The sequence below is a fragment of the Haliotis cracherodii genome, unplaced genomic scaffold (genome assembly GCF_022045235.1).
Source record: "Haliotis cracherodii isolate W230 unplaced genomic scaffold, xgHalCrac1.p SCAF_2, whole genome shotgun sequence".
Taxonomy (NCBI): domain Eukaryota; kingdom Metazoa; phylum Mollusca; class Gastropoda; order Lepetellida; family Haliotidae; genus Haliotis; species Haliotis cracherodii.
Window position 1 is genome coordinate 47,789,457 of NW_027266275.1, and position 23,738 is coordinate 47,813,194.

At 40.2% G+C, this 23,738-nt stretch overlaps 1 protein-coding gene and 1 pseudogene across 1 annotated transcript in view; one reads left to right on the forward strand and one right to left on the reverse strand.

Moving 5' to 3' along the window:
- Window positions 1-228: 228 nt before the first annotated feature.
- Window positions 229-1,143, reverse strand: LOC139467633 (uncharacterized; annotated as a pseudogene).
- A 13,042-nt stretch (window positions 1,144-14,185) lies between these two features.
- LOC139468155 (RNA polymerase I-specific transcription initiation factor RRN3-like) overlaps window positions 14,186-23,738 on the forward strand; it is a 346,794-nt gene continuing 337,241 nt past the window's right edge. The window contains exon 1 of the mRNA XM_071249934.1: window positions 14,186-14,259. The gene's annotated coding sequence lies outside the window, so the exon portion shown is untranslated. The remainder of the gene's footprint in view (window positions 14,260-23,738) is intronic.

The following is a 23,738-nucleotide window of genomic DNA, read 5'->3' on the forward strand; positions in this document are numbered from 1 at the left end:
CAATGCGAAACAATGCGAACAATGCGGACAATATGAAAAAGTGGAGGACAACCTTCATCATCGTTATCACACAGGTAGCCTGCTCAATGTTGCAACGAGTGCTGCTGTTGCTGCTGCTTCTGTTGGTGAGTGTGTTTTTGCTGTGGCTGCTACTGCCGCTCTGTATATTGCTGAGATGAGTTCTGGTGCTGCTGCTGCTGGTGAGGGTGTTGTTGCTGCTGCGGCTGCTTATGCTGCTGCGTGGAGTGTGTTGAAGAGTTCTGTTAGTGAGGCTGTTGCTGCCGCCCAGGATAGTGCTGAGGCGAATTTTTCTGTTGCTGCTGCTTCTCGGGGTGTCCCCTTCGATGCCCTCACACCCGCCGCGCATTGCGTCATCTGTACTGCATAGATGAATACTTTTAGTGAGGGTGTTGTTGCTGCGTCTGCAGCTGCATCTTCTTCTGCCTGTGTGGTGGCTGCTTCTGCTGCTGCTACGGGTGTTGTTGTTGGTGTTGTCTGCGACGAGTACTGCTGCAGCAATGGTGCATGTGAGGTTACTGTTTCAACGAGTGCTGCTTCTGCTGCTTCAAATGCTGCAGGTGTTGCTGCGGTGGCTGCTAGTATCGCTGTCAATACTGCTGAGTCGAGTTGTTGTGCTGCTATCACTGCTTCTGAGGGTGTTGTTGTTAGTATGGTTGCTGCTTCTGCCGCTGCTGATGCTGTGATGAGTGCTGAGAGGAGTACGTCTGTTCCTTATAATGTTCCCTCTGTTACCACTGCGGTGAGTGTTGCGATGTGTGGTGCTGCTGCTTTTTTTGCTGCTGCTTTTTTTGCTACTTTGAGTATGGATGCTGTGAGTGCTGCTGCTTCAGGTGTTGGCTTTTCCACGTAAAATTCCATGCTGGGGATGCAGATGCCATACCCCGGAGGAACGACGCTCTTTAACTTCTCATGCATGCGGTCATGGGAAGCTTTGTACAAGGCACTCGTTCTCATCAACTCCCAATGTAGAACTAACCGCTCCTCCAGGATGTCAGCCATTGCACGACGGAAATGCTCGCCATTGAGAACGTCCTCGTACTTGTCCCCCTTCTCCTTCTTCTTCTGTTTGACGGTGATGCGGTAGTAGCCGTTGTTGTCATACGGTGGTAGTAGCTTGAACATGATGGTGTTGTTGCTTGGACCATTCAGTGAAAAGTGATGGCCAGGGAACGTTGGTCGTATTTAAAGGCACTGACATCCTGCTTCCTGATTGGTGGAAAATCCGACCTTCTCATTGGCTGGTTTCTGTCCCACACGCCACCCACCAGTGTGGTACGCCCGTTGTGTTTCTTTTCAAAAGGAAATTGTATGGGTCATGGCAGAGAAAGCACAACCTCGGTTCGACCAATCAGAGGGCCACCCAGAGCAAAGGCGGCTCTGATGGGTCCAAAACTCAAGTCTATGATTGGTCAGATGTCGATCCGTTTTTCTTCTTCTGTAGGTGTGCATGTCGATTCACTTTCGATCCGGTGTGACACCCCAATGATATGAAATAAAAATGATCTAGTCGTCTCTGTACCCAAAGGGGAGCATGTATACAGGCAGCCCTGAGCTTTCGTCGTAGATGAGGCGTCGCTTGTCGTACATGGTGCGGTAGTCTTTTCGAGTGGGTCACAAGAGCGGTCCCGTGCCGAGGTCCTTTACGAATGATTTGATGAGGGTAATCCAAGCTGATTTTCTCCCCCTCCTTCCCAGGCTGTTGTCCCAGTATCAGTCCTTTCATGGTGTCAAAGTTAAGGTGTTGTCAAAGTTAAGGTGTTGTTGGTTTCTGTAATTCAAGGTGAACCCTTGCACTTTGCAGGCGTTCCATCGGGTCTGGCATTCATTAACTCATAGCCATAGTTTTTGGGGCCTCCTGACACAAACGTCTTGATGGTGTTTCCATCCAGTTCGTCTGTAAACTCACCCAACGAATGGCCCAGCTCTGGATTCGTGTCGTGGTGTCGATGAATGTAAATGACGCTGTCCATGTCAAAGTACTAGACCCTGCGACCCACCAGGGCGAGGGTCTCGTACAGCTTGAGACGTGATTGTGCGGTGACCCAAGCAGCTATGGCTACATTGAAATGAGAATGAGGGGTTTGGAATTTAAGTTACACTCGTTATGCACAGCTCCCCGATAATTACCCGTGACGTGACAATGATCTCTTACGGAATCCCCATTCAGCGGTTTATTACAAATATGACAAATCGTTGACTTATCATAGGCCCTCCAATCACCCCTCATGATGGGTTTCTTATGCCATAATTTTACCCTGATTATTCTCTCTTCTTTTTGTAGGTATTCTAGGAACTTTCCCGCTGCATCGGTGCCTCTATAAATCACGGGCGGGTTTGTTTTCCCATCATACTATATATCCAAACCCACAAGGAATATGTTCTTGAGTTTTGTACGTAAAACTACATTCTGTATTGCGTTCGGTATTTTCTATAGGTTTGATAAGTGCTTCGAAGTCAGCGTAAATTATGTACGGTACTGGCATTTGATTACAATAATGTTCAAATTTTAATATATTTTCTCCCTCTTTAGGCATATCGATCCTGATAGCAGTCTGTCCAACACCTCTACAGTCTTCTTTATGCGCTTCTAATAGATCTTGTCTGCTGTACCCATGCAGGCATCTTTCACAGAAATATTTCTTTTCCTTATGGGTTGTTTGATCGTATAATAGTCTGCTTAAACTCTTTATCCATGTATAATGATATTTACAATCTTTTTCGATTAGAAATGAATTGATTCTGGGAATATGTTCTGGGGCGGAGCTTATCCTGTGTACAACAATTCCTTTAGAAGAATGTCCGAAAACATTTATAGCTAAATTATTTTGCTTTTCTGCCTTATCATAATACGGGGGTAAATCTATATAAGATCCACCTTTGAAAGGCATATAATTTGCCATATTTAAATATAAACATATATTTTATCCACACCCCAACCCGAACCTCTATTAGTCCAGCATTCTAAAGTTTCTTGTTTCTTGTATTGTTAATGCCCTAGCTTTTTCGGGGAGTAATTATTTATTTTCTACTCTGAGGAAATCAAATGCTAAAAAGTTGAAGAGGAGTGTAAACGACATAATAAAGCATTAGAACAACTCGAATCAGCCCAGTCACAATGGGCCAGTCGCAGAATGGAGAGATTAGATTTTATTAATGATGAACTGCGTAAAGAGGGGCATTCAATTCAAATGTTTAAGGATATTGAATCTGCCATGCACAAATACTTCCACGTTTATGGAGAGACACTTGACCCAATGCCGAGGCCAATGCTCTCACAGTTTTATACACCATCAGAGGCTCAGAAAGACCGTGAGATAGCATTTATAGTGTTTGGATTGACTGCAGTTGCTATTTATAGCTACACAGTTATGCATAAGCCATGACCTATCAACACACCATGTCAAGCTGAGTTATATCAGCTAGCTATATCGCGCTGACTGGCCAAGCTATAAATAGATCTGGCTGGTTGAGAGACTCGATATGTGCTTTTCATTTAGACAGATGATATGATAGGTGTATAATCATGAATCTGTGCAGATATACACTCATGGGGAAGCCAATTCAATGTCAGAAACCATGCGTTGGTATATATTGTGGTACTCACGCTTTTTACATCAGACAAGGAAATGTAAATTATATGTGTTCTGTATGTGGGATAGGTGTCAAATGTCGTTATTGTTTATATAAGAAACACGGTGCTGATAGGGTAAGGAAGTAGATTATATATGCTAGGATGAGAGATTACATCAATGAGAGGAATAGGTTGGGGCGAATAAGATATATGGAAATATAACCATTTAGACAAAATGTCAATATAGTTATTTAGTAGTTTATGCAACAATAACATTCCTACTGCATCTATACTTTCGTATTTGCCATATTATCTTTCTTACTTTCAACCACATGTGTCACATAGAGTTACGTCCCTTCTTTACCCCATTCCGTCGGGTACTAAACTTACTTGTTTGTTTATACATTGCAGCTAGAGTTTCTTTTTTATTTACCTTCATGCCACATGCATCATGTACATTACAATTCACTATGGCCTAATATTTCTTGTATTCCTGTCTCTATTAATAAATTCTTACACTGGAACATTGTCCCATAATGCACAGCATTTCCGCCCAGCCTCGTCTTCACATTCCATTGTTGTTTCACATCGCCATCTTGTCTATACGTACGCTGCTAACACTTGAAAACCCACCCACCTCCCTTACAACTTTACACTTTTTCTACACATGGCTCATGTACCAGACGCCGACAGCATTCAAACCTTACAACTCTCATTTTCCCACTATGCATCTACTACTTGCCATCCTCCTCCATCCTAATTTCAACTATTTAATTTGGGCACTCATGGCAGCAGCCAGCACCATCATCTTATTGATTACTCATTTCACATTTTCTTGTAACTACCTCTTACTTCGGGACTGTATGCAGATATGGGCCTCAAAACATTCTCCCCTGGAGAAACTGTTTTGGCCCCCCAAAAAATTCACAAGTACCTGGCGCGCTACAGGGTAACCCTAGGACACAGTCCGGCGCGTTACCACTTGGCCCCAGGGTACCATCTCACTTTTCCTGCATACAACCCCCCATGTATGCCAAACTTGTATATATGTACATCTTAATAAATCATAATTTATTTTACATCTTGTTGTGTTATTGTTGCATAAATGTCATATTTTGTATATACCACAATGGTTTTTGTCAGAGAGTTGAAAGCTTTGGCAAAACAACGTGGTCTACATGGTTATTCTCGAATGAGAAAAGCTGAATTGATTGATTTACTCGGTTTGGAATACAACAAACCCCAGACTGCTAGAAAACTCAAAGCTCGACTGAAAATAAGTGGGCTTAGGGCTGTATTGATCGCTTTACTAGATAAAAATCAACCAGATGATGTTGATAAAAAACAACCAGATGATGTTGATAAAAATCAACCAGATGATGAGTTAAGATTTGTACCCACAGATGCTGTTGATGGATATTAATTCCAACATGGATGTTAAGCCCATCATATTGAGCAAAATTAATGGAGTTAGATGATTTAAATAGTATAGAATACCAGCTAATGGTTAAAATATCATTGAGTAAAAATGACACCGAATATACCGAACCTTATTTGAGGAGCAATAAAGAAGTTATAACTGAATCCGATACTATAAACACATCATTAGATGCATCAATTCAACGGAAGCAAGAAACTTTAGAATGCTGGACTAATAGTGGTTCGGGTTGGGGTGTGGATAAAATAGATAGTTTATATTTAAATATGGCAAATTATATGCCTTTCAAAGGTGGATCTTATATAGATTTACCCCCATATTATAAGAAGAAAAAAAGCTACAGTTAATGTAAAACATAAAGGCGATGGCTGTTTAAGAATTAAGATAAGATCTGCATTGTTCCCTGAAGACAAACATCCAGATAGACCTTCAAGCTATCACCAAATGATGGACTCAACTTTGATGGTATAGACGAACCTACACCAATTTCACAATTGATAAGGCAGAAAAGCAAAATAATTTAGCTATAAATGTTTTCGGACATTCTTCTAAAGGAATTGTTGTACACAGGATAAGCTCCGCCCCAGAACATATTCCCAGAATCAATTCATTTCTAATCGAAAAAGATTGTAAATATCATTATACATGGATAAAGAGTTTAAGCAGACTATTATACGATCAAACAACCCATAAGGAAAAGAAATATTTCTGCGAAAGATGCCTACATGGGTACAGCAGACAAGATCTATTAGAAGCGCATAAAGAAGACTGTAGAGGTGTTGGACAGACTGCTATCAGGATCGATATGCCTAAAGAGGGAGAAAATATATTAAAATTTGAACATTATTGTAATCAAATGCCAGTACCGTACATAATTTACGCTGACTTCGAAGCACTTATCAAACCTATAGAAAATACCGAACGCAATACAGAATGTAGTTTTACGTACAAAACTCAAGAACATATTCCTTGTGGGTTTGGATATATAGTATGATGGGAAAACAAACCCGCCCGTGATTTATAGAGGCACCGATGCAGCGGGAAAGTTCCTAGAATACCTACAAAAAGAAGAGAGAATAATCAGGGTAAAATTATGGCATAAGAAACCCATCATGAGGGGTGATTGGAGGGCCTATGATAAGTCAACGATTTGTCATATTTGTAATAAACCGCTGAATGGGGATTCCGTAAGAGATCATTGTCACGTCACGGGTAATTATCGGGGAGCTGTGCATAACGAGTGTAACTTAAATTCCAAACCCCTCATTCTCATTTCAATGTAGCCATAGCTGCTTGGGTCACCGCACAATCACGTCTCAAGCTGTACGAGACCCTCGCCCTGGTGGGTCGCAGGGTCTAGTACTTTGACATGGACAGCGTCATTTACATTCATCGACACCACGACTCGAATCCAGAGCTGGGCCATTCGTTGGGTGAGTTTACAGACGAACTGGATGGAAACACCATCAAGACGTTTGTGTCAGGAGGCCCCAAAAACTATGGCTATGAGTTAATGAATGCCAGACCCGATGGAACGCCTGCAAAGTGCAAACATGTCAGTCATCCCAGTACAAAGGATAGAGTCTTATCACATTGTCAGTGACATGCAAGACGTCATGGAGTCCACATGGTGTTCAGACGAATCGACACCCACCCTGCTTGCTTTGCCAACACAAACAACAATCCAAAAGAACCCACACCCTCCCCCAAGTCCTCTTGGAGGCACACCCCTACGAGTGACACCACGTCTCGTATGTACGTATGTACGTATGTATGTATGTATGTATGTATGTATGTATGTATGTATGTATGTGTACACGAGTGGCATCACGTTTTCATGGAGACACGAATCAAACATCACGTATATCTATCAATCTCTCTCTATCCTTATAAATATAAATATGATAAATAATCATATTGATAAACGTGTGTTTGAAGACACGCATGACATGGAGACACGAAGTACATCGCGTTTGCAAACGTCACGCATGTGTATCACATTTGCATGGAGACACGTAGTACACCATGTGTGTTTGAAGACATGAAGTACATCACGTGTGCATGAGGACACGCGTGACAGTACTCATGTAAACATACATGAGTGCCAACTTCTCGGCGTGGATGAACGACATCATCATATGGATAAATGTCTGTTTGTAGTCACGCGTGGCACCATGTTTGCATGGAGACACGAAATACATCACATAGACTATATATCACGTTCATGTCTGTGCATGTCGATTCACCTTTAGAATTCAGGCGTCCGTTCCACAACATGATCGTAGCACTAAGGTGATCGCAAGTCACCTACTGTCCATGCCCAGGTGGTGCAGAGCTGTGATCAATGCTCGTGGTGATAACACACGGTACTGACTTTGGTGCACAGTGCCATCACAGACACAGACGTCCCTTAGAACATTAAAAGACTGTTTGTAGTGTAAGAAATATGTGCCTCATCCTGTGTAAATTTTGGTTGTTGTATCATCATTAACTATTGTGTAATCCTATTTCATTAAACATGCAATGAAACACTGATTATTCTGTTATGCGTTTCTATTTTTATGTATGTTCAACCCAAACATCGTAAATGTATCACGCAACCGTATTATTTTTTATGAAAATAATGGCAAACTACAGACCAACCTGTTGATTTCATATGTATCCAAAACATAAACGGGTGTATAATCTTTGCCGGAAATTAAAAAAAAATGCCAAAACAATTAACCATGCAGAACCATAAACCGCCGCATGAAACGGCATGAATCACACATTACAGTAAAATACGTTTATAACGAACACGCTTATAACGAACTGACGGATATTACGAACTTAATTTTTGGTCCCCGCCATTTGCTGTATAGATGTTGTATGTATGCTTACAACGAACTACGGTTATAACCAACTAAAATTAGTGGTCCATTTGAGTTCGTTATAACCGTAGTTTACTGTACATACAGTGAACTACTTGAAACAGTACTGTGCTCAACTTTGCACAGCAAGCACCATTAGTGTGAAGACAACTAATTACAAATTTCTCTTATCAAACCCGTTTTTTTAAATGTGCTGTTTATTGAAAGTCATCACTTTATAGAAGCCTTGTATTAAATCGTGTTGAACAATAAATAGCATGCAATAGCAGTAGTAAGGAAACTAGTAAATGGTGAGAACAATGCCCAAAACCTCCCTTTGTGGTAATAGGAAAGTCTGGAATGTGGGGAATGGTATGGCACATCTGGTCTGTTATGGAATGTCTGGAATGTTGCAGAATGTCTGGAATGGTATGGCAAGTCTGTTCTGTTATGGAATGTTGAGAATGGGTATTGGCATGTCTGGGATGTTGTTGAATGTCTGGAATCGTATGGTACGTCTGCTCAATTATGGAATGTATGTTTAGAATGGGTATTGGCATGTCTGGAATGTTATACCACGTCTGGTCTTTTATAGAATGTTGTAGAATGTCTGGAATGTGTACCTTTTAGTTGTTAATAAACATGACTTCATCCATGCTATGTCCAAACAGTTTGTAATCGCATTCATCAAGCTGAGTCGTCATTATCATTTTTTAAATTGTTTGGAGCAGGCTTGAATTCTCTTGACTTCATAACCTGTGAGTATTTACCTTCTTTAACTATGCGAACGCGAACTATCGATAACATGTATGTATTTCTAATCGAAAAGCACTCCACTCAGTCAACATTTTCTATCCGAAAAAACAACAACCCAACATCAACAACAACGTGTTATTAATAGCTATCAGATTGTGTTGGGACAGTAAGTTTAGAAATTGTGGAAAAAATGTTAGGTAAGCTAAATTCAAAGAGTGTATGATACGCGAAATTAACATGGTTTAAAATGTCTTTTAGAGTCCATGTCAAAGATGAGCTTCTATATGTGGAAGTATGTCATCTGCACAGGTTTAGCAGAAACAGTTGTTCATCGCTCCACTGAATGGTTTAAAGACAGAGATACATGCGTCAGGGATGTAAAGAGTTCGTTTACTGACCCTCCTGGAAGCACTAAACGGGTAATTATGCAAAAGATTGCCCACGTCACGGTTGACGAAATTGATGTGGAAACTCGAAATAGTAGTCTTAAAAACATGTTAACTCTATGTTATGATATATGATATGCATCTCGTCAAACACGTCAAAAACTAGACAGCTGAATTATGTATAGGATGTTTGTTTGATAACGTCGAAACTCCACATACCTGTAACACTTTAACAAAAGAAGAAATGCTAACGCGGTATATTGACATTGCCTGGCAGCAGCTGAATGAGGATCAGGTGATTTCACAGTGGGTGAACTTATTGAAGCAGACCCGAGCATGAGAGACAGGAGTGGCTTTGTTATATGTCAATATCAAGTGTGAAGACTTACTGAATGCTCAACTCAAGACGGAAGAGTGGAAAGACAAATTGAAGAAGCAAATTGTCCGACTGCTGTATTTGCAATCACGATTTGATTGAACTGTCATAATCAAGATTTAGTCAAATAAAAAGCATAGATCTAACGTTGTCTTTGTCATTTGCAATCATGTCTAGCAACAGAAAACATTACAAAAAATGTTGGAAGATTATTATTTTAAACCCCCCCAAAGTGGTGCATATTATGGTCATTCAAAATTTCTGTCTTCTTTGAAAAAGCGAGGTGAGAATTACAATTTGCGGGAAGTGAAAGATTTTCTCGAACGAAATGATGCTTATACTCTGCACAAACAGTGGAATGCCGTATTCCCAGACTGCGTGTACGTGTGAATAAGTTAGACAAAATGTTGGATATTGACTCAGCCGATGTCAGTCGCTATTCAAGCGCAAACAATGGGGTTCATTATTTACTGATAGGGATAGACATATTGTCTCGATATCTGTGGATAGTTCCCCTAAAGAACAAAAAGCCTGTGTCAGTAGTAGAGTAGTAGAGCGACTGCCGAAAAAGATCAGGGTAGACAAAGGTAAGGGGTTCGAGGGTGTTTTCAAAGATTATGTTAAAGAGAAAGCTATTAAATTGATAGTTGCTCAAAATGAAGACGTTAAAGCTAATTATGGAGAGAGTTATTCGCACAATGAGATCACTCATGACTAGATACATCTCACACAATAAAACGAACAAGTACATAGATGTGTTAACAGATTTGGTGAATATTTATAATCACACTCTTCATAGAAGTCTGGGGAAATGGGCCCCAGCAGATGTTACAAAAACTTATCAGATTCGGATTTGTTCCCATTTGTACATGAAGCCCGCTCTTGCTATGCTTAATAGCAAACAGAACTTTCACAAATTTCTCTTTAAAGGGACGGATCTGGTCAGAATTAGTTATGTGAAGCAACCATTCAGTAAGGAACACAACTTGCGCTGGACTGAGGAACTGTTTAAGTTTGCAGCACGAACACGTCGACCAAACCCCCCATTTATACACTGAAAGATTTCAATGACAAGGTCCTAAAGGGACGCTTTTACAAGCAGGAGCTTCAAAAAATAAACAAAGATTTAGATCACATATGGAATATTGAAAAGGTGTTGAAGAAAAAGCGAGAAAAGGGAAAAGAGTATTACTTTGTTTGATGGGTGGGGTGGCAATCCAGTTTTGAATTGTGGATTAAAATAAGTCAGGTGCAAAACGTTTAGGAGTTGGGAAGAAAAAGAAATATGGTTAAGTACATAATCTTCAACAGTTCAGATTCTAAAGCATATTTTCCAAATAACACCCCCTATGCCTTCCACGTGAAGGTATCTCAACGTCTGCCTTTAGATGGTGTGTGGCTAGTAGCCCTAGTCGAGCTGAGATTTGGTGAAGTTAACCTAACATATATTAATAATACTGACATTGATGTGATTTGCAATCTGTGTGATAGTTTCCATGTTGGAGGTAATTTCATGCCACTACTGAGACGTGTTGACTTTTGAGATGGTCCTAACTTTCAATTCAATCCATTGTGGTACATTCTGGTGATTCTGAAAGACGTTAGTAATATAGAAATCTATATCAAGTGTGGTGAAGGTACTGTTCACTCATTTTTCACGGAGAGGACAAACATGACACTGCTCTTATGCCACTATCCATTCCTAGACTGACAACAATGGAACGAAAATTATACATTCCCGACCCTAAAAAGTTCATCCAGTATTTTGAAAATCGAACAAGAAAGACATTCCAAACTCGAATCTTACATGATACCTATAGTAGCGAAACAGTCCACATCAAAGGAGACAGCTAAACCTTCAAAGATAGAAGTGATGTCGCAAACCCAGGATGTAGTTCATAGGACTGAAACATCGCAAAAAAGAACCAAAGCTATTAAAAGGAAAGCGGCTTACAAAATTGTCACGTCGCGCCAGCAAGACGAACACAGCAACTCTCTAGTTCAAATACACACCCGCTGTTGAAAAGAAAGACATATTCATCGACTAACCATGTCAGTATTGACAGAAAAGAACTTGACAGAGGCGTTGCCATCAAGTTTAGACCTATTCGAAATGCCACCTTATCAAACGAGCATCAGTCAACATTACTATGTGAATGTACGCCCCCTTACAACTATCACTGACTAGGATTTGAATGAAATTTGCATGATGTCACAGTCTGACGTCACAGTCTGACTTAAGGATTTCATAATGCGCATGCTCTAAATTAGATGGTTCACAGGTTCTCCACGCCAAGGGATTTGCCCTCACTCCGCTCGACCAAATCACTTGGTGTCTCGAACCCGTGAACCATCCATTACTTATTCGTCAAGACCAGTAAACTACAAAGTATGAAATTATAAGAATTGAACGTCAGATTGGATGGGTTCATTGAAGTGTGAACGATTTAAAGCGCTGGTTAAACTGTGTGAACCTCCGAACCATCCAAACTGACGTTCAGTTCTTATTTGTGACCGACCTCTTGTCCAATGGAAAGGCCGTATATCGTGTAAACTTCAAATTCAAGTATAGTAAAATAAACCTCAATTTTTTAAACAGAATTCTAGCTTTTTCGATAAAGCATTAAATGGCTGTTTTGCTATTTCAATAATGTCTTTGAATTTATGGAAAATAAGATAGGGTAATTGTTTGTATAATTAATTATACATCAATATTAGATAAATCAAGTACGCTAAAACGAAAATAGGCGAAAGTACCAGAATTAATTTTAAACTCCAAAAGGAAGAGCATACATGTTGCAGTTTTAAACATTCACAATTTATCATCAATCGGTAGAAAATATAGCATTTGACATGACATTTGTTTATTTCTCACGTAAACAAGTTCAAACAGGCATATGACGCACTATTTAAATTTCACACATAAAGAACAATCAAACAAAAAATCTCCTTGAAACCAATTGTATGGATCGATGTTCATGATGTCAGTCACTGGATTGTCTGGTCCAGACTCGATTATTTACAGACCGCCGTTATATAGCTGGAATATTGTTGAGTGCGGCGTTAAACAACAAACAAATAAACAAAAATAAATTATGTAAGTTTCAAGTCATATGTGGCTTATGGTATGATATTGGACAGTAAGATTTCCACAGTGTGGCGTATTGCACGAATTTTTTTAATATAATAGATGCAAATACTAGATCACTATTTAAAACTGTAAACAGATGGATAGAATGATTATCATGATTATGTGTACTTAAACACACGACCTTCAACTTAAAACAAAATAACAAGAATGTATAACAATGTTGACATATATAGCAAACTAAAAAAGCAGTGACCTTTCACAAAATGGCGTGGCAACTGACAGGACGTTCAGACGATAAGTTCAGGAATCGTACACACATAAACAAATAATGTTTTTAGAATAGGTCTGACAATCTGCATTATGTTATTTGTGTTATTGGGTGATTTTCGCATTGTAATGCGAAACAAATCATGTTATTAGAATAGGTCTGACAATCTGCATCATGTTATTTGTGTTATTGGGTGATTTCCGCATTGTAAACGAAGGTGTCACGTGCCTGGAAGGAGCTTGGACTGTAACCAAGCTCCTTCCCAGCGTGTGAGACCTTCGTTACACTCTAGGAAACATGGCGATAGTATAGAGAGCTCTGCGAACGGGATATCGCTGTGAGAAGCTTGCCACGAACGAGCAATCGCTGTGGGGAGCTGGGGGCTCAAGCTTCTTCCCAGCGCGTGACACCTTCGTTACACTCTCGGTAACATCGCGATAGTATAGAGAGATCCGCGAACGGGCTATCGCTGTGAGCAGCTTGGCTTCTTCCCTGCGCTTGACAGCTTCGTTACACTCTCTAGGGGCTGATAAAGAAGGTGTCACGCGCTGGGAAGGATCTTGTGTAACCAAGCTCCTCGCAGTGATTGCCCGTTCGCGGAGTTGTCATAGGTGGCCCCAACCATGATTTTCCGTTAGTCTGCAATCTCCAACCAACCTGATTATACAAACAACAAAGTAAATTCATCTGGAAAACATCGTCAGTCATAAACCTTTTCAAATAATCAGTAATTTGCCTTCTCCAAAATGAATGTACACAACAGTTTACGAGTTATATTAGAAAAGATGAAGATGATACGCATTTATAGGCTATGGTATATTTTCTCTCAAATCATTTCCCTATTACACATCATAGTGTGAAAGAACGGTATTTGGGCCATTACAAGAATCTTGAAATTTGCCCTCTAACCCCAAATGTAGTAACGTTGATACTTTTGTTTATATCTTTGGGAATGCCATCATAGTGAAATTTGAAAAGGTTTACGACTGACGCATGTTTTCAAGATGAATTTACTTTGTTGTTTTAATAATCAGATTGGTTCGAGATTGCAGACTAACGAGAAATCAACCAACTTCTCCCTTACATTATTACTATATCAATAACACGATAGTTTTAATGTAACAGAAATTCAAATTGAAAAACGAAGAAAGTATTTTAGCAGCGATAAGTGTATTCGGCGTCAAGACAGTCGTCACTTGTTTGTAAACAACGGCCATTCGGTTGCGAGTTCAACTCCAAGCATGGTTGGGGTTACCTATCACAGTGGGGAGTTTTGACTGGTGGCAGCGATACTATAGAGAGCTCCGCGAATGGGCTGTCGCTGTGAGGAGCTTGTGTTGTAACTAAGCTCCTCACAGCGATAGTCCGTTCGCGGAGCTCTCTATATACTATTAACGAAAGTGTAACGAAGGTGTCACGCGCTGGGAAGGAGCTTTGTGTGTAACCAGCAAAGGGAGGTAACTCTCAACATTTCAGAAGCGGGTAGACGACTATATTGTACTTGTGAGCACTTTGGTTTATCTGCTGTCTCTAACAATTAGCACTACTGCTAATACTAATACCTATTGGCACACAATATTGGGTTTTACTTTTTTCATTGTAAACAGTAGACAGGGGGGAAATGCAGATACAGTCATGGCATCGCATGGATCAGTAACTTGGACCATTTCTGTTGAATTTATCAAATCAGAGTAATTTATTAATTCCAATTCCCTAATTCTTGCAACGTTAATCTTCCAATGCCTATTCTCAATAATGTGAGCCAAAGAGTACCACGAAAAGACGAATTGATCTGTCGAAATTGCTACACAGTTGTTTTTTCCTTTGTTTAAAAAGTACGTTTTTATGAGCATTCCTCATTTTCACCCCTTTTGCTTTGCTTGATTTCATAAAGAACACTTATATATTCGTGACATAGACAGGTTGTCTTTTGATTCTAAAATATGTGAGGTATTCAGGGATGTAGATTTCTATGTGTTGCAGCTGAGTATGAAATTGTTGTGATGGAATCAAGGTAGTAGGCAGGAGTCTCATCACCAGCATGCACAAACTGTGACTTTGTAAACACTGTCCAATATGGGGAGAAGTTCACTGTGATGTTTGTGTTTGTGTTTTTTTAACAAACATACTAAAGATTTCCATGGTTTGTAGCGTTGTTTCAGAAAGATTATCAGTTTCTCGATGAATCACAGATACCCATGAGAACTAATGTGATATTTTTTGTAGTTATGTTTCAGAAGAAATATCTGTTATTTAGATTTCAATACGTACATGACATAACACACTGTATTGTGATTTTGTAAATGTGAAGAATAGTGACATTTACAATGTAGCTGGTTTTCAGATGTCATTTAAATATCGTTTGCTTTGCCTAAAATGACTGGGGATGTTTCCAAGCTTTTATTACCACTTTTATATAAATCCGCAGATTGACCCTCTGACCACGTCTCTGTGGCAGCCTTTATGTCCTCGTCATCCTGGAAGCGTCTTCAACGTAGGGTAGATTTCATTTGCCGGAACAGGAAATAGTCACTGTGGGCTAAGTCTGGGCTGTAGGGTGGGTGATTTAACTGTTCAATTCCAAATTCACATATGGCGGCCTGTGCAATTCTCGACTTGTGAACCAGAGCCTCATCATGCAAAAGTAGAATACCACGTGTTAACATCCCACAGTGTTTCTGGCGAATAGATTTTTGGAATTCTTTCATTACATTAGCACAATACTGTCCATTGATTGTAGTTTTTGGTGGCATGTAATCAATAAGTAATAGATCTCTTGCATTCCAAAATATGGTGGCCATTGCCTTGCCAGCCGATGGTTGAGTGCGAAATTTCCTCGGAGGTGGAGAATTGGTGTGCTTCCGTTGCATGGATTCCAATTTAGTTTCTGGGTCCCAGTGGTGGATTCATGTTTCATCACCTGTCACTAGACGAGAAAGAAATCCGGCTTCATCGGCAGTATAGAGATCCAGGAGGTCTCGACAACTTGTAGTTCTCTGATGGCGATCTTGAGCTCTGAGGTTTCTAGGTGTTGTGTTACGTTGACACTACTCCTTTGAGTACGATATTTATTGACCGGAGTTACATGTGACAGCCAGCATGGCGTCCACTCGAGTCCCCACACAATTCATGATGTCACCTGATGACTTCACGTACACATAGGGGATCTAACTCTAACTAACCTAGACTGGGTTTTTACCCTGAGCAGTGATAACGCTACATCCCCCTTTCCTTTGAGAACTTTCATTAATTAAAGTTCAGTGTCACCTTTAAAGTCAATTTGGCACAACGCAAATTAGAATTAAACATTTACGATTTAACTTTGGCACACTTGAATATGTCGATGATAGAAGTTTCTCTTCTGGACTGATTTGCTTTGCTTTGCTTTGCTGCTCTTTGTCCCTAAGTAGACAAGGGTCGGGGTAGCTTAGGATTCAATAATTCTGGTAGCACTAGAACTGTTGTTCTAAGGCGTCCTAGTTATCATGGTTAACATTTATACTAAGTTATCCTACAATAATTAGATCCACATCAAGTGCTTTTATGAGTTACCATGGTGTAATATTTACATATCATTTCATATAATAGTTTAGCAAGTAATACTTATCATCAGGTAAAATGCACATATAAAATATCAGTAGTTTCCGTTATAGCTTTTTAGACAGATGCTAGCCTAAGGTAATGGGAGCGCATCTCCTAGACATACTATTCAATAAAACAAGGGTTACGTCTACATAGTTTGATCGAATAGTATGTCTAGGAGATGCGCTCCCATTACCTTAGGCTAGCATCTGTCTAAAAAGCTATAAATGAAACTACTGATATTTTATATGTGCATTTTACCTGATGATAAGTATTACTTGCTAAACTATTATATGAAATGATGTGTAAATATTACACCATGGTAACTCATAAAAGAACTTGATAACGTTGCTTTGGGGAAATGTAGGGTTACTTGTGACGTGGTCGAAACCAAACTTTCTTGAAAAGTCTTGGAATGTGGAACCAGAGAATTGTGATTCATTGTCTGACATCACTGTCTCAGGGATACTGTGTCTTGGGAAGATGGACTTTAAGTGGTTGAGGACATCCACGCTTGTAGTTTGTGATTGCTTCGCTATTTCAATGAATCTGGAAAAGTAGTCTATGACTAGCAGATAGTTGGTACTCTGTAACATGGACAAATCCATTCCTATTTTTGCCATGGACGGTCAGGTGGAATGGAAGGGATAAGAGGCTCAGGAGGATTCACTCTTTCACATTGACGTGGGAATAACTAGTCTATTCCCTCTGAGCAAAAGTCCATTCTCTTGGCTAAGTTCATCCCTGAAAGCGTAGTATGGCTTTATGGCTGAATTCAGTCTTAGTCTGTCAGGCCATCCTTCTTGGCAAAGTCTTTTAAGTTCTCTGCATACTTCGTCCTGTTCGAGTTCAGTGCGAAGTTCATCCAGACGTTTTTCTGACGCTGGCATATTTTGTATGACACTGTCGACATACATATCTGTCTCTTGTCCCATTTCCTGTTCTGACTGCAAGACTTCAGATGTGATAGGTGCACAGGAGAGGGTGTCTGCGACTACAAGACTCTGTCCAGGAACATAGCTGACGGAGTAGTGGTGTCTCATTAATCTTATGCGAAATCTCTGAACTCTGGGAGGGAGCAAGTCAAGTTCTTTGGATCCAAGCAAAGACACTAATGGCTTATGGTCAGTCTCTATGGTGAACTGTAGTCCAATCAGATATGTTGAAAATTTCTCACATGCCCATGTCGTCGCTAAGGCTTCCTTATCGATCTGTGCATACCTCTGTTCCGTTGTGGTCAGTGATCTAGATGCATAAGCAACTGGTCTCAAGTTTTTTCCATGTAGTTGAAAGAGTACTGCCCCCAGCCCCTAAGAAGATGCATCCACTGAAACTGTAGTAGCTTTGGATGTATCGTAGTGAGGTAGCACCTGTGTAGAGCTTATCTCTTTCTTCATATCTCTGAATGCGTCCTGTTGGGGTTTATCCCAACCCCATGCTGAATCTACTCTGAGAAGATTTTTCTAATTGGCTTGGACTCCTCTGCTAAATTTAGTGAGAATTTGCTCAGGATGTTGACCATTCCGAAGAAGCGTCGGACTGCCAAGATAGAGGTTGGTTCTGGCATGTTCCGTATGGCTTGGACCTTTTCTGGGTCGGCTCTGATTCCTGATTCATCAATGATGAAACAAAGGAACTTGATGCATGTTTGTGCAAATACACATTTGTCCAAGTTTATTGTCACTCCTGCTTTCTGTACCTTTTCTGGTACGTCTTTGAGTCAAGCATCATGCTCCTAAATTGTTTTGCCAGCAACTAATATGTCATCCATCTGACATGGCACACCTTCTATTCCATCTAGGATTAGGGTCATTTGTCTTTGAAATAACTCTGGAGCCGATGATATTCCAAATGGAAGCCTGTTGAAACAATAGCGTCCGAAGGGTGTAATGAAGGTGGTTAGATGAAAAGATTCTTTAGCGAGGGGTATCTGGTAGAATCCAAAGCTTTGTAAAGTACTTTGCTCCTGCAAGTTGTCCCAGTGTCTGCTCGATTGACGGCAAGGGGTGATTCTCTCGGCGAACATTCTCGTTCAGTTTTGGAAGGTTTACACAAATCCTAACCTTATTTCCAGGCTTAGGTATGACAACCATTCCTGCGCATTACTCTGTAGGCTCTGTAACTGGTGATATAACACCAAGACATTCCATTCTAGCAAGCTCCTCTTGGATCTACTTCCTAAGAGGCAGTCCAATTTTCCTTTGAGTAGACAATGCAAGTGTATTCAATTGGATCTTATATGTGCGCAGAGTATTTCCCAATCAACTGAAAAGTTTTGGATACTGTTCCTTGTAAACATTCTGTTTCTTCAAGGAGACTGCATCAAGTCTAGCATCCTTAGTGATGATTTCCATGGCTTCTATTGCAGGCTTTCCAAGCAGGGGTACATGTAGTTCCGAGTCCTCAACTATGTAAACTTTTTGTGTGATCTGTTTGCCCTGCCATTTTAATGTGGTCATAAACTGTCCTCAAACCTTTGTTTGTACTCGCCAACTCCTGAGAGCTTTCTATCAGGCGATTCATACTCAATGTCAGAATTACTTGCAATTTCTGCAAAGTTTTTCTCTGGTATCAAGGTCACATCAGCGCCTGCGTCAATCTTGAATTTCACATAATGATTTTCATGTGCTGGTTGTGTGGTTTTCCTCTGCGGTTTTCCCCCTTCCTATAGTGTGGAAGTTAATTTAAGGTACCGACGTTTACTTCAATATCTGAAAAACTATTGGACCTACTCCAGTCAAAGTTGGTATGAGATTATTTAACAGTCATACATAACTGGATATTACATTTAAAGACAATCGGTGCATGAATAAAAAATCTGTCTATTTAGCTATCACTATATTTCATCAACAACCAGACCTGTTTGTCACGGGTGGAACGAGCAGTCATTGTAACAGCCATCTGCATAATGCTACCCCTTCGTCACAGGGCCATATGACACAGTTGAACCAATCAACTCAACTCGAAAGGTTGCATGGTAATCACGCACGCACGAATACGGTGTTAGCGTTGGGCGTCTCAAGCAGTTATTTAATGATATTTATCCAATTATTTTTGCATTCTTTTTCAGGTCAGTGTTATTGACTTGAATGTATCATTGATAACATGTTGGACACAGTTCAAATAAGAGGGCGGGGGTCTGTTCTGAAGAACCAGTTGGTAGTAGTCAGTTTTTTTGGCTTTCGTGGGCCGAGCAATGCGGTTGTTGTCCAAGCACTGACATATCTCAAGTTGGTAGAATTTGAGGTTGGACAATGGTTAATAGGATCTCGACAACTGTGATAGGGAGCATTGTCCATAACCACCAAGGATTTATCAGCCACTGCTGGAGCTGCTCCTCAACATACGCAGTGAAAACCTGACTATTCATCTCGGTATGGTAGTCTCTGCCATCTGTAGATCTGGATCTGAACACTAGATCACCCCCAGGGAGTAAACCTCTGTGGGAGCCTGCATGGAGGACAATCAGGCGCTCCCCTTTACCAGGGGGGAACTTGCGCTGTGGCTCTGGTATATGGGTGAGACCATTGGTAAGCCGCTGTGTGGCAGGCGTTAATCCGGATTTCGTCCAAATAGACAGGCTCATAGCCTTCTTCTCGTTTCTTTTAATAGTGCGCAAATAATTGATACGCAAACGTGAGTGAGTGAGTGAGTTTGGTTTAACGCCGCTTTTAACAGTATTCCAGTTATATCGCGGCGTGTCAGCTTAATGTGGGAGGAAAGCCCGAAGTGATGCAGGTCTCAGACGTTTACCACTTCGGTGAAACCCACGAGCACGGGTATGGTGCTGACAAACCTAGAAACATAATCGGGGCGAACCGGGATTCGAACCCACAATCATAGGTTTCTGGCGTGCCCAAGGGACGCAACTCTGCACAGAGAATCGCGGCGCCTTAGACGACTGGGCCACAAACGAATGATGTCTGGTCGTTCACACATTGCTAGTTTCGACCCTTTCGTCTTTTTGTACTGATATCCAAATTTGGAAAGGAGTTAACAAATGGTCCATTTGGAAATATCAAAGTCTTGCTCTGTAAGGAGAATTTGTTTTAGTTTTCGTGTTGAAATAAATTCATTTTCTTGTGTTAACTGCCGAATCACGTCCCTGACAACTTTCTTATCAAAGGAATCTAACTTTAATTTCCTATCCTGTTTTGAGATGCCCCTAAGGGATGTTCAGGGGAGCATGTGTTTTTATGAGAGTTCAAAATCTTAACTATGGTTTGTTATGCATGAATTGTTCTTTTCGTGTACTTTAAAATATCAAAGAAGGGCGAACGTCTTTCACTTTCACAACGAAACCTTTCGCATCAGTGGAAAGATGCTTGCGCTGAGACATCAGGAAATCTAATGCTAACACCGTATTTGTGCGTGCGTGATTCCCATGCAACCTTTCGAGTTGAGTTGATTGGTTCAACTGTGTCATATGGCCCTGTGACACAGGGGTAGCATTATGCAGATGGCTGTTACAATGACTGCTCGTTCCACCGTGACAAACAGGTCTGGTTGTTGATGAAATATAGTGATAGCTAAGTAGACAGATTTTTTATTCATGCACCGATTGTCTTTAAATGTAATATCCAGTTATGTATGACTGTTTAATAATCTCATACCAACTTTGACTGGAGTAGGTCAGTTTTTCAGATGTTGTAGTAAACGTCGGTACCTTAAATTAACTTCCAGACTTTAGTTAGGTCTTTGGTTTCCTTTCTGAAAACGCAATGAATGGGTTGGTCTCTGGTTGGAGAACTTGCCCTTTTGGACAACTGAATTAGCTTTCCCTTCTGTGTTAGGATTTTGAAAGTTGTTTCACATGGCCTCCGGTTGTTTGTATACAGTTGGCGAGCCTGTGTGATTGCTTAATCCAGGGTGAGTGTGGAATCTAACTGCAACTTGGTTGAATGTTAAAATATCACGTAGTCCTACAACTAGCCTGTCTCTGATCATTTCTTCTTTCACATTCTGGTAATTGCAGTGTTCAGCAAGTCCATAAAGTGCAGTGATAAAAGAATCAACTGATTCCCCCACATCTTTTTTGCAACTGTTAAATTTGGCTCTTTCAAATATAACATTCCGTTTCACAATGAAGAATCGATCAAACTTGCCCCAAACCGCATCATACTTTTTGGCATCATCATTTGACAAACAAAATGACATAAGTATTTCCTCTGCTTCAGATCCCATCGTATACACAAGTGTATTAATTTGCAGTTTCTCATCATCTGCGCTTAGTTTTGAAGAAATTCTGAATCTTTCAAAGCGTTTTCTCCACTGTTCCCACTTTCCTGGGTTACGAAAGTCAAACTGCTCAGGTGGTTGAATTTGGAATAATGCCATGCTTGTTCCGTAAGAAAATAAAGTTAAAAATTCTGTGTATACTGGTTTGAGTCTTCAGTTAAGCATTGCACCGCTGTTCACTCACCGATACTGTTTCTGTACTTCAGAATTACTCACTGTCTTTTCCCGTGGTTTCGAGGCACACATTCTTGTTTCCGTTTAGAATTCACAGGAGAAATCCCACCTATTTTGATCCCCGCTCATTGCGCTCACAAAGTTTCATGTCGAGAATGTAGTTAGACACTTCTGACACCTTGTTGTGTTATGTTGACACTAAGACTATGGTTCGTTTGAGTACGATTTATTGACCGGAGTTACATGTGACATCCAGCATGGCGTCCACTCGAGTCCCCACACAATTCATGATGTCACCTGATGACGTAATACGTACACATAGGGGATCTAACTAACCTAAACTGGGTTTTTACCCTGAACAGCGACAATGCTACACTAGGTACCCATCTTGCAGATACCTTGGACAAAGCAAGATGCTCAAGAAAAATGGTAACAACAGTTCCAACTGATATTTGGAATTCCCTAGAAAGTTCAGATACTTTCGCTCATCGGTCAGACAAAATTCTTCTTTCAATAGCAGCAATGGTTTCCGGTTGGGTGGCATCTGAAGGCCTGCCAGTAGTATAGGTAATGGGGATTCTGGCTCACTTCCACTTACTTATTTATATACCTATACCACTACTACAGAGGGAATTTTTTATGCATCGATCGTCATGAAATTTAACTAAATTGTAATGAAAACATTCTCTTCATACGTATACCATTATTTTGAACAAAGAGATATTTAACATTTTTACTAAGTTCTTCGGTCATTTTACTAGGAGACCAGACTATATACTCTTCTTGGTAATTGGAAAGAAACAATTGATGTCTGTATTTGGCTGGTTTGACATCACTAATATTATATTTACCCTGTGGTAATTCTCTCCATTTGATAATTTTGTCCCTGAGCATAAATGCTTCGATTGCATTTTCGAGTTCTTCCTTTGTTGGTTTGTAATTCTCCATTATTATATACTTATGTAAGCATTCGTTTAAATGTGATCCAACGATAGTAAGCAATCTATTTTTAATCTCCAACAAGTTCTTTGGTTTTGGCACGGAATAATTGACGTGCTTGTTGTCTCCCCTGTTCTATGAACTTTTTCTCGTCTTCGCTAATACCAGTGGTTTTACGAGAATTTGATCGAATCTCCTGCTTCATTATTTGTTGAGTTCTGGCAACACTAAACGAAACTCCTCCTCAGATATCTCACAATCAGCCATTGCTGTTGAAATATGATCCTCAATGCTGTTCAACTTTGCTTCGGCGAGTATCCGAATATTATCATATTTTAATGCTTTCTTTTGCAACCTACGAGAAATAAATTTTATCGCTATTCCTGCCAGTCCTGAGACTCCAGCGGCTATTTCCATGCCAAGTACGAAAGGCATGGCGATTATAGTTGATAGTAAACCAACACCGGCTACACCGAGTTCCATGCCAGCTGTTACAAGTGCGGTGTCAATTCCGTCGAGAGCATTCACAGCTCTGCGGTACTTTTTATACAATCCAAGTCTTAACTCCCTCTCCTTCTCTATTCGATGTTTTATGTCGCTTATTTGATGTAATCAAAATCCATCAACAGTATCCATCTTTTCAGATGCCTCATCGAGCGCCGGATATAAACCCATAATGTATATTATTGTATCATATAATAGTCTTTAATTGGTCTTGCTTAAATGTTTTGAGAGTATACGTCAGCCTTATTAAATGTATATTATACGGCATGAATATCTTAGTAAGAGAAATGCTGTCACTTTTAATAATTTGGACCCCCTCAAGGGTTGCAACGGGTGATGCTCCCATATAAATAATACTGCAACGTTGACGTTGGTGTTCTTAAGCCATTTAATTGATAGACCTGGTAATATTTCGAAGGCATCTACCGGTGCATCCCCAAACAAGACTTCAATGATAATTGTAGAAAGATCAGGTATGGCATTCAAGTTCTGTTTTATATATCATTGAATTCAGTAACCAAATTTAAACTAACATTTTTTTATGC